This window comes from Pezoporus occidentalis, unplaced genomic scaffold, assembly GCF_034315485.1.
Source record: "Pezoporus occidentalis ecotype Australia unplaced genomic scaffold, CSIRO_AGI_Poc_V1 ctg11, whole genome shotgun sequence".
Lineage (NCBI taxonomy): Eukaryota > Metazoa > Chordata > Aves > Psittaciformes > Psittacidae > Pezoporus > Pezoporus occidentalis.
Window position 1 is genome coordinate 13,846,206 of NW_026912886.1, and position 10,311 is coordinate 13,856,516.

Sequence of the window (10,311 nt, forward strand, 5' to 3'; positions counted from 1 at the left end):
CCCTTGTTTTGCATATCCTCATGGTCAGGCATTTTTTAGCCATTTTCTGGATTCCTCCCTCATACACTAATGATTACCAAGACAGAAATACCCACATCCTCATCGCTGCTGCTCATGTAATCCTGGCAGTGATTTGAGATTTATATGCTGAGAGACTCCTTAAGCCTACAAGACTCTGTAATCAAAGGCAGCAACATTAATATTCTGTGCAAATGTGAAGAAGCCATAAAAGCTTTGTTTGTTGCTAAAGAAACCAACTAAATCAAACAAGTTGAAGAAAACAAAGACTTGTATAATTGTTTTAATTAAAACTGCCATTTATTTCAGCAAAACTGCAGCACAGTCGTGCTCTCCAAACATTTCTTGCATAGACTTGCATACTCAAAAAGTATTCTTAATAAGTGAAATAAAACATTGCCAACCATTTTCCAGTGCCCTTTGACACAAAAGCTCCTAAACAAATTGCAAGAAACCCATGCAAAACTTTGGGATGTTTACTTCAGATTTTATCCAAGAGGAATTTATGGAACTTGCCATTCAACTCCAAAGGCATGTTATCTCCAGTGAAATGTAACGCTGCTTAAATCTTCAAAGAACATCATGGCATTTAGCCATAAAACTCACTGTGACTTTAGACATTTAAAAACAGCATTAATGCCAGGATCAGACTGCCCTGTATGGTTGTTTTAAGTCTTCAGGGCCACAGGCATGCTCTCTTGGGTCTGGGCCCTCCATGTGTTCAGTTTCCAGTACAAGTTAAAGCACCAACTGCTTTGCCTTTCTCTAGCTGCTAAACCCCTTCACCTCTTCCCACCCCACAAGGTTATTCTGGCATCTCCAAACAAGTCGGATACAGAAGGGATTTTGATAGTAGTTCCTCAGCTTCTGCAACCAGTGCTAGCCTCTGCTTCTTAATTCAAAGTATGAATGATACAAATACATCTCAGTTTTAATTGAAGGAGAATGTCTGACCTTTCTATAAAATAGAGTCACACAAGGTTCCTGTATTTCTTGTGACCTTTCCAACACTTGTAAGGCTTTTAAGCACACACGTTCAGCTTAAATTTGAAATCTTTTGTCTTCCTCAAGAATAAATTGGCTTCCAGTGCAAAATTTGAGCCCACATTTCACTGTTAGTATTTGAATCCAGCATGTTGTTACCGTGTGGTAACCTGAACCACGCTTTCTTTCTCCTCTCAGATAATCTCTTCAGATACTATAGTTTGTCCTGAGCCTGTCTTTTATCTTCTTTCTCAGCAGTCTGAGAGCTCTTCACCAATACTTGTATTTGTGAAAGTGTATGCTAAGAACCATTTTTTGCATATATTAATTTTCTGTGTCATTTCAAAGACCTCCCTTTTTTCCAAGCATTAGCATTTTTAAGCTTGGAAATATCCTATGGGAAGCCATAATCTATCAATGAAAGCCTTGAAATTTTCTTCTAAACATATGTTTGGTTGAGTTCTTTGGTGGAGTTCTTTGGAGGCTGTAAAGGAGCTTATAGTAACAACTCCCTTTTATTCTTCTCTTTCATTTTTCTTTTCCAGTGACTGGATAACTGAAACAATTTGAAGTCTGTTTTTACTAGAACCTGATCACCACCTGACTGAGTGAAGAAACTGAGGACTGTTTGAAAGTAAGGCCTTTGGCAACACATACACCTAGCTCAGACTGTCTCACAGATTCATCTTATCATATAAAAGGCTTTTCCCAGCGTTGCCTGAGAACAGTGAAAACCTCATTATGAGCTGAAAACTGTTTGGGATTTCAATGTTGATAATGAAAATCTTATTTATGGAATTGCTGAATACACAGATAAACTCTAAAAAGCAACAGCCTACTAGACAAAATAACAGTCCTAGGGAAAAGGAGTAATGTAATTACATCATTCCTATTTTATAGTGGCCTTTTCCTTCCATGTACATATTGAAAGAGAGTCAAAGAATTGTGAGATACAATTGTTTCTGGCATCTTCCAGCCTGATTTCAGAACTCACATGAGTTTCCTGTGTCCAGTTAATAAGCTGAATGCAAAAGGCATTCAGAGCAATCCCAGGCACAGCTACAGTTGGGCAGAGAAGAGATTCAGAGCAGCCCTGTGGAGAAGGACTTGGGGGTGTTGGTTGATGAGAAAATGAACATGAGCTGGCAGTGTGCGCCTGCAGCCCAGAAAGCCAACTGTATCTTGGGCTGCATCAAAAGGAACGTGACCAGCAGGTCGAAGGAGGTGATCCTGCCCCTCTACTCTGCTCTTGCGAGACCTCACCTGGAGTATTGTGTGCAGTTCTGGTGTCCTCAACATAAAAAGGACATGGAACTGTTGGAACAAGTCCAGAGGAAGGCCATGAGGATGATCAGGGGACTGGAGCACCTCCTGTATGAAGACAGGCTGAGGAAGTTGGGGCTGTTCAGCCTGGAGAAGAGAAGGCTGTGTGGAGACCTCATAGCAGCCTCCCAGTATCTGAAGGGGTCCTATGGGGATGCTGGAGAGGGACTCTTCATTAGGGACTGTAGTGACAGGACAAGGGGTAACGGGTTAAAACGTAAAGAGGGGAAGTTTAGATTGGATATAAGGAGGGAATTCTTTCCTGTTAGGGTGGTGAGGCACTGGAATGGGTTGCCCAGGGAGGCTGTGAATGCTCCATCCCTGGCAGTGTTCAAGACCAGGTTGGACGAGGCCTTGGGTGATATGATTTAGCATAAGGTGTCCCTGCCCATGCAGGGGGGTTGGAACTAAATGATCTTAAGGTCCTTTCCAACCCTAATTATTCTATGATTCTCTATTAGACAGTGCTAAAGATGTGAAAGCATTTTTCGGCTCAACAGCCTTTAGGCTCATGTAACGAAAAGTGTGAACCCCCACTAGAGAAGGAAGGAAAAAGTAAGTAGGGATCAAGAAATTCCCATCCTTTTCTAAAAGACAGAATAGGTCTTCTTATGAGTTGTGTTGTCTCCATACTGCTAACAGAGCTGTGATGGTAGAGCCAGCCTTCTTGGACTGAAACCTTTAGATTCATTCAAAGCTGAGACAAGTTTAACAGGGAAATGTGTGTTGTAGGGGAAGAAAGGCTATACAGTTTCCTAACTCTCTATTTCATTAACATGCTTTTATTCCACTAAAATCAGTAATCATATTACAATAGAGCTAGTGAAATATAGTGGGAAATAAGGCCCTTTAATATAAACCTCTCTGTCTGTCTGTCCTTCTATATGGCACCTCCCAACATAGTGTCTGAGTGCAAAGTTCTTCACCCTCTTCTGATTTCAAACTTAAAATGGATGTGGTAAAGACCTATTGTCCATAGTAAACTGCTCAAGATGAATCAGCTGTTCAGATTAGCCTCACAGAAATGATAATGGGGTTCTGTGTTCACAGCTGAGTTATTTAAACTGTCTGATTTGGTCCACAGCTTCCTTGGACATTAATAGGTTGACTGCTATGTTGCTGAACTTAGTGCATGAAAGGTCAGCCTTTGAAAAGCTAAATAAGGTAAGTGCAAACTGAAGCATGTTCCAGGCGATTCCGCATGCTCTAAATACACTTGAAACCCCTAAGAATCACTGCTGCTCCTTAGCATTTTTCCATATCTGATTTCAAAGTGGTAGATCCTTGGATCAATACTTTGATTTTTACCTCTCATCCACCAGGAGATTCAGGGGGCTGCTCACATGTTATAAACATATGCCACTTCTGATGCATCTTGAGTAAAGCCGATTGAAAACTTTTGAGAAGATACAGCTTTTCATCAGTGAATGCAGGCGTGGGTGAATTTGAAAGATTTTCTCAGGACTACAGCAATTTGGCTGAAATTGCTGAGAAGCACCATTATCAGGCAGGGACACTTCAATAAAGATGGAACACCTCATTTGACTTCTGTTTGATTATACTGTACATTCTAACATACTGTTGTGCACACCTTGAAGCGATTAAATCAAAATGAAGAATTCGAAGTGTATCAAGATGAAATGTTTTCAGCTGTCCCAGAACAAAAACATTTCAATTAAGGTAGCTTTGATGATCTCTGTGTTGAAGCAATTTCATTTTTGTGCTACCTTTCAGCATTTAGATCGTTATTTGTGCTTAAAAGAAAAGCAAATTTTGGCATGCTGATATTTCCCCCAGAACCAGCAGCCCTCCTCTGCAGCAGCCCATGAGAGTGACTGGAAGAGTTAGAGTAAGAACGTCTCTCTTCCCCTTGCCCAAGCCCTCTCTTTGATGTGGGACCATGGCAGGGGGAGAGGAGGGAGAAGGATAAGAGTTAGGGTTATCATCTATAAATAGGCAGTACTTCACACTCACTTTCTTGAGTGGTCTTAGAGCTCTAGGGGAAAGAAGAACAAAATGAATCTAAGAGAACTTTAGGGAAAGTTTTGTACATTTCAGGAACGTTCCAAAGTAAAAATTGGCTCTGGCAGTCCAAATTTAGAGGCTTATTCTTTCAAAAGTTTAATTTTGCCCTGTGTCTCCCAGCTGGAAAGCTTGTTGAGCAATAAGCACAAATGTTTGTTGAACATAAATCATTGCACATGACTAGTTCACCATCCACAAAAAGCATTGCTAGTCGTTTTCTACTTCTGTGGTTGTATGGTTACTGCAGTCTCCTGATGCAATAGAGCTAAATGCTAAGTGAAGGCAGCAGCTTGGTTCAGGCCTGGGTTTTTGGAATATGGGAGCTGTAAGCTGAGAAAACTGGTTGGGATTTTTAGCAAAGGAAGGTTGTCATCGCACTTTGGCCTGAAATGGAATACAACTGTCCATTGCGAAGGGACCCAATAGCAAAGATGTCAACGTTACTCAGAAATATTTTTGAGAGAATTGTCTTATAAGGACTTTACTGCATTGGATTTTTTTCATGTTTGTTTGTTTCATTTTTTTTCCCATAGGTGAAGAGGATGTAGAAAATATTCCAAGTGAATCCTACTGTGGCTTTTCTGTTGAAGGATTGTTTGGTGGGAGGTAAGCAAATAGGCCATTGCTGGTGATGATTAAACCACTCCAATCTTATGTTAAAAAGTATAATAAGAATCTTGTCCTCTAAACCAACAAGCAAGTGATACCCAAGCCAGGAAGCTCAAAATCCACAAAATAAACCTAATTCCAAAAGCTGGATTTGGTTATTAATTGACTGATTTCCTACCAATAAGAGCACACTTTCAGGCTGGTGGGCTTGATGAGAGGTACTTGAAAGCCCAAACTGAACAAGCATGTGAAATATTTAAGGCCACATTTTTATATTTATTAAAAACAGCCTAAATAATTAAACTAGTTGATTCACTAGTGGCTTTCAGGCTCATGCCCAGAGTGAAAGGTCATGACCTGACATACCAGGGCCCCACTTGGTACCGATGATTGACAGGAAAAGGAAATAAGTTGATATCTTTCACATGGGAATCACAGCTTGTAGCAACTATGAGCAAGTGGGCTATTTGGACTTTGTGGGAAAACTTAATTGTGTTATTATTCAAAATCTTCGTTCCCAAAGTTGGTTCAATGGTGATTTATTTACTTATGTGATAAAACAGCTGTGTACTGTAATAAAATACAGGTCACTTGCTGATGTTTAATGCACAAAAGTGGGGATATGTTTGGTTTCTTTTACTTTGAACTTACGTTCATGCTAGGCAGCAGGGATGACTGAATTGTCAGGAATTTTCTGTTAGTGCATTGGAAATAATTAATGTTCTCATCATACTATATATATATTCTTAGGTATGGAGAATGAGGAAGGCACCATACACTGAAATATGAGCGCCTCTCCACCATAAGCTTTCATTATTTCTTTATAATGATAAAAAGGGGCTGCATTCAGTGCCAGACAATGTCATGGCCCAAGAGATTTCAGTGGCCTGCAGAAAAAAGGAGAAAAAAGCATTTATGATATGAATGAGGATTTGAAATGGCTTTTTAAAAAAGGCCTAAGATCCACTTTCACCCTAAATTCTGAAATCACTTGAAAGATGTCTAGATGCAAGCGAGTTTGAAGAATAGCAACTTTCCACCAGGCTCTGTTTTATATGCAGTATTACTGCCATATTGGCCATGCTTTGTTACAAGGTCACATAAAGGTACCAAGCAGTAGGGCACAGTCTCACTTCACGTATTGTCCGATTTGTTCTAGCAATGAATCCTGTCATCTTCCTCTGGAGTACATATTCTTTACCCCAGTCATTTACAAGTTAGTTAAGTGGTGCACTCTTTGTTTACCACTCTGAGTTCTCCAGGAGAATTTTAAGCCTTAATATAACCTGATTATGACACTGATAAGCAGCCTGGTTACACAGTAAATCAAGATAAAGGTTGCTTCATAGGGGGTAAGAGCTGGTGGTATTTCTCCTGCATTGTTTTGGTGTCATTCCTTCATATTTAACATCGGGCCACAGTGCATGGTATTTTACAAACAGTGTAGACTAGAGATCCTGCCACAGGAGTACAGGTCTGTGATGAGTAAATTATTGTTCCCAGCTGAGAAAGAGAAATGAAATGAAGCAAAATGGGTCCAGGGGCAATACGATACTCAGAACTGAAGCAATACCAGCCTGGAGCAATACCAGTCTTGAGTCCGCTCAACATTTCAGCAGAAGGGGGAGCTACTCAGGGTACCAACTTTTTTTCCATCAAAAAAGGTATGTACGTCCTGCACCTACTTGTCCTGAAGGGAAAAGGCCATAACTAACCCAAATCCAGCCATTTTCTAGAATTTATTCAATTCTAAAACTGAGATACTGCAAACTGGAGAGCGTAGCTATCACCAGAGCTGTCAGTGAAGTATCAGCTGCAGATACATGGAAACTTGTCTGCTGGGTTAGAGGCTGCAGTCTGACCTTGTGTAGCCCATAAAGGGTTTGAAAATTGTGACGGCTTTGGTTAATGACTGACTTTGGCTAGATTCAGCCTGAACATCAAGAGGCAAAAGGCTCTCTATCCTGTGCCAGTTCTCTGATCTTCCCATTGCGATCCACCTCCCCACCTCCAGGCTTTCTGTTTCAGCAGCTCCCTGAAGTGAGCACCATGACTGTGAATCGAGAAGGGAAGAAGCCCACAACTCTTCAGAAAAGAGCAGTTATTCTTAGCTTTGTTTTGCTGATGTTTTCTTTCCTTTTCTCCTTTTTTAAAGAAAACAGAAAGCCTGCCAAAACTTGGGCTCTTTGATGTGCTTTGGAAAGGAAAACAATGCTATCTATCCAAGCCCTCTGAAAAGAACAAAAATATGTCATTTTAAGGCATGAATTACTTGAGAGGAACAATCGATACATTTCACAATTAAGGATGGTCAAGAATTTTGGGGTGTTTTGCTGGAAATGTTTGATTAAGAAATTTCCAGAGACATTTTCCTGTTTCAGTGAACTTTATTAGAGAAAACTTCCGGAATTGTATGGTAGGTGAAAGGCAGGAGGGGGAAGAAAGAGGAAGAAACTGATATTTGCTGTAGAATATTCAATAATGTCCCTCGGAGATATCCTAGACCCCATTCAAGCTTTTCTTCTGTCCATTTGTATTGAGTATGTGGACCTGCCTCATCCATTTTATTCCTCCTACTTTGGGATGAGTATAAAAAGCATCCATAAAAGCAGTATCTGTTCTGGTTTGTTTGTTGATTCAGCTTTGAGTGGAAACATTGCTTTATAAAAGTCTTCAGCTGCAAATGAGACACTGACTTCATTGTCTCCTAGTTAGGAAATTTGTTTAAGATGGAAGTATCCCAGTAATCTTTGGCCTGTAAATGCAGGGAAGCTTTTTATGCTGCTATCTCAGAAGTTGTAACTGAACTTCTGTTTGCCCTTTCTTTTTAAGGTTTCTCCTCCATTATCCCACCAAGTCTTGAAAGAGCTGATTTATGCAGTGAGAGTTTTGGACATTTTTATCAAGTCCAGACATTCCTTCTACAATGTGATTAAGGAAGCACTTGTGTTATTTCTCTCTTTTTGTTGGAATTTTTACATATCTCCTTTTTTTTTGGCCATCCTATGACACTGCCTATTGCGTTGTTTGCACTCTCTGCTCTCCACTGCGGTGGCTGTATGGGAAATGCTTGTGCTTGTACAACTCAGCTTTAAAGAGGTTTCGGTTTATATCTAGCATTTCCAGTCGTGTTTTCAAAGAAAAATGAGCAGAAATTAGATATAGTCTGCAAATGACAAGGTTCATTGTTTGAAGTTGATATGAAGATGTTTGTTCTCTCATTGTCTGTGCTGCACTTACCCATGGATTAAGATGGTTTACTTGGAAAGATCACTCCCTACCTCAAGTTCAGACTACTTATTAAGGTTAGACAGGTGAAGAAGCCTGACTTCCTGAAGAAGGGTGTTGGGTATTTCTTGGAGGTTTCTTACTTTGAGCATCTAAAAATTTGAGACTTCTCTAATCACCCTGTGAAAGTCCAGGCCGGGATTTCAGACTTTGAGGATACCAAGCAAATGCCTTAAATTAGAGGTTTCAATTAGAGAATATTAAATTCTCTTCTGTAACAGGAGATGGTTTAGGAGAAATGGGAATAGCCAGGTGGGAGTAATTGCTTTTGGAAGAGTTGTATGTGGGAGCTCTGCCCAGTACTTTCTGTTGTTATGGCTGTTTTCCTTCCACAGCTCAGGAAAACTCATATTCATGCACACTCTTACCCTTCCCTGGGATTCCCCAACTTGGAGACTGTCAGCATCGGCTTATTATACAAGCCCTTTGTTTTATCCTGTACAGTACATCCCCCTATACACAATTTGGCCTCTTAACCTGCCATGAAATCTTTCAAGGGCTTGTTGCTGGAAGACATTGTCTCTCTTTGCTATGATTTGTGCAGCCGTGGCTGCATTTTCATGATGGCTTATAATGATTCGTGGTGGGTTGCAATACAATGAACTCATGGCGCAGAACAGCACACTGAAAAAGATCTTTCAAATTATTGTTCCGGTGCAAAAGGTGCCCAATCACCTTCCACCTGTGGATTAGCTGGTTGCTATAGGAACACACTGTAGCTTTTCAGTGCTGCGCTACTGTAGTGCCCAGATTACTGACTCTGACAAACACAATAGGGGAAAAGAATCACGGGTTATTAGTGCTGCTGATGATGTGATGTTATAAACCTGGGGTGGCACAGAGCGGATGAATAGAGCAACAGCCTTGAAATGCGAAGGACAGGAGGAGGAGAGGGAGCAGAGTGAAGTGTTGCTAATGTCATCACTACAGAAATGTTGTCTTTGATCTTATTTTCCATTCTGAATAGATATTTTCATATAATGCCAAATGCAAGCAACGCTGTAACTGATGGCAGAGCCACTGGTCATGTCTACGTTAGTAGGGGGCTACTCCTCCTCCTTTCTCTTTTCTTCCAGTGAGTACTGAAATCTGAACCTTTTCATTCCTGCAGGATTAACTCTGACCAAGGTCAGAGCAACGAGTCACCAATATTCTTCATGGGAGAGTCAGGCCTCCTGCATCCCTGGGAAATACCACCTGAAATACCCACCTACACACAGGAGTTTAACAGGGAATTTTGCAGCATGAGAATTGTGTGCTGAATAGCTGAGATCAGATCTCTGTCTACTTTGGTGGCCATAACCGAGACTCAGGGGTTTACGCCTCTGAGTGCCCTCCTGCAGAGCGAGCTACCTACGTGCTCCATAGGGGAGAAATAACTGCTCTCAGCTCTGATTTGTAGACGATCTGAAGTTCCCAGAAATAGCTTGGTTACCACTTGTGCTTGGTCAGGGTGAAGCAACGGAATAAAATATATCCTTGTCCATTGCTTGTGTGCCTTGAGCAAAACAAGCTGTGTTTAGTCACAAGTTCACCAGATGGTACTCTGGGGGTTATTGCTGTTATATTACATTACTGCAATCTATTAGATGAGGCGCAGTGATTCATTCTCTCTCCTCATTGCTTTAGGAGGCTCTGTTACCCTCCCAGTGGAAGCACAGCTGACCCTGCTGCTCATGACCCTTGAGACCCATGTTGGTGCATGTCCACCATGGGCAGGAAGGCCAGTCCAATAACAGCACCAGGCCTTACAGAAAGACATGGTTTGCATTCATCTCTGTAGCCAGAGAACCACATGCATAAGTGACTCCACTTTCTGATTAGCCACCTGATTTGTAACACAGTTTTTTGCAACCCTGTTTCCTTCCTTTTCTGTATTCATACCCAACTTGTGTTGCCTTCACACTGAGCCCTTGCACTAGGCCTTTGAACTAGTGTGACCCTCTAAGCTGAGAAATGGCATTGCTCAACTACTTGTTTGCAGTTGAAGTACAGATTTTGTGCTATACTTTTAGAGTCCAGAACTATCAAAATACCACTGAGAGGCATTGTTTTCCTCCACTT

The 10,311-nt window shown here is 41.1% G+C and overlaps 1 long non-coding RNA gene across 2 annotated transcripts in view; it reads left to right on the plus strand.

Moving 5' to 3' along the window:
* Nucleotides 1-10,033, plus strand: part of LOC134170262 (uncharacterized) — a 296,517-nt gene extending 286,484 nt beyond the window's left edge. For both annotated transcript variants that reach the window (XR_009967181.1, XR_009967182.1), the window contains exons 3-5: nucleotides 1,548-1,636; nucleotides 3,410-3,489; nucleotides 9,877-10,033. This is a non-coding gene — a long non-coding RNA (uncharacterized LOC134170262). The remainder of the gene's footprint in view (nucleotides 1-1,547; nucleotides 1,637-3,409; nucleotides 3,490-9,876) is intronic.
* Nucleotides 10,034-10,311: the final 278 nt, after the last annotated feature.